The sequence below is a fragment of the Sinocyclocheilus grahami genome, unplaced genomic scaffold (genome assembly GCF_001515645.1).
Source record: "Sinocyclocheilus grahami isolate Dianchi unplaced genomic scaffold, SAMN03320097.WGS_v1.1 scaffold2459.1, whole genome shotgun sequence".
Classification (NCBI taxonomy): domain Eukaryota; kingdom Metazoa; phylum Chordata; class Actinopteri; order Cypriniformes; family Cyprinidae; genus Sinocyclocheilus; species Sinocyclocheilus grahami.
Genome location: NW_015507638.1, coordinates 29,689 through 30,644, shown reverse-complemented (window position 1 = coordinate 30,644; position 956 = coordinate 29,689).

Sequence of the window (956 nt, the reverse complement as noted above, 5' to 3'; positions counted from 1 at the left end):
ACTTAAATCATGCAGACAGAAATGAGGCCGCCTCAATGTGCATCATCAGTATCTAATTATCTAATGGTTTTACACTTGCACGGTCAAATAAATTCACACACATCATGTCAAAATGTAAGTTTGGCCATGTAAACAGTCGTCAAATAAATTCACACACATCATGTCAAAATGTAAGTTTGGCCGAGTATTCATGTAAACAGTCGGTTATGTACATTGGTAAGATGTCTTAAGTGAATGTAAACAAACAGTTGGGAAAAATCGTCAATATCAGTCAAATAAATCTGTTGCCGTAATGTTAACAAAATCACTCACTCACTCTACTGATAACTAACTTTATTAAATGTAATGAGAATCAATGTGCATGTCATACAGTGAAGTCTGTTTTATTTTACATTTAATTGCTTTATTTAATTTCAGTAGTATTTATTCTTACTTGAATACTATTTGGACCTACTTGAGAAAACAATTATCGTGAAATAAGATTTTAGTATCGCCCACCCCTAAACATTTGCATTTGGTGATTCCAGTCTTCAATTTTACAAAATGTTAAATGTAATTCTTAATGTGGGAAATAATATAAACCCTGCTGATTGAGATTAGTTTTTTACATTTTAGTAAGGAAATTAACATATCACCACAGAAATGCAGGGACTGTAAATATAGTCCTTTTAAATTTAAAATGATTTGCTCTTAATGTAATGTAATTATTTTCTATCAATTACTTAATGTGATCTGAATTGCAATAACTAGTAAAATAGCTTAAACAAAACTTTGCAAAAAAATGTTTTAGGCACATTAGACAAATACCTTTGTTTTGCATGTACCTTCTGTTTTTGAATTAGCAAGTATTGTTAAAATGTTCTCTTTTTTTGTCCCAGAATAAGAGAGTACCAAAGACAGCACTGATGCACAAAAGTCACTTCCTGTTTGTTGCTGCCGTGTGGTTTGAGTTTGAG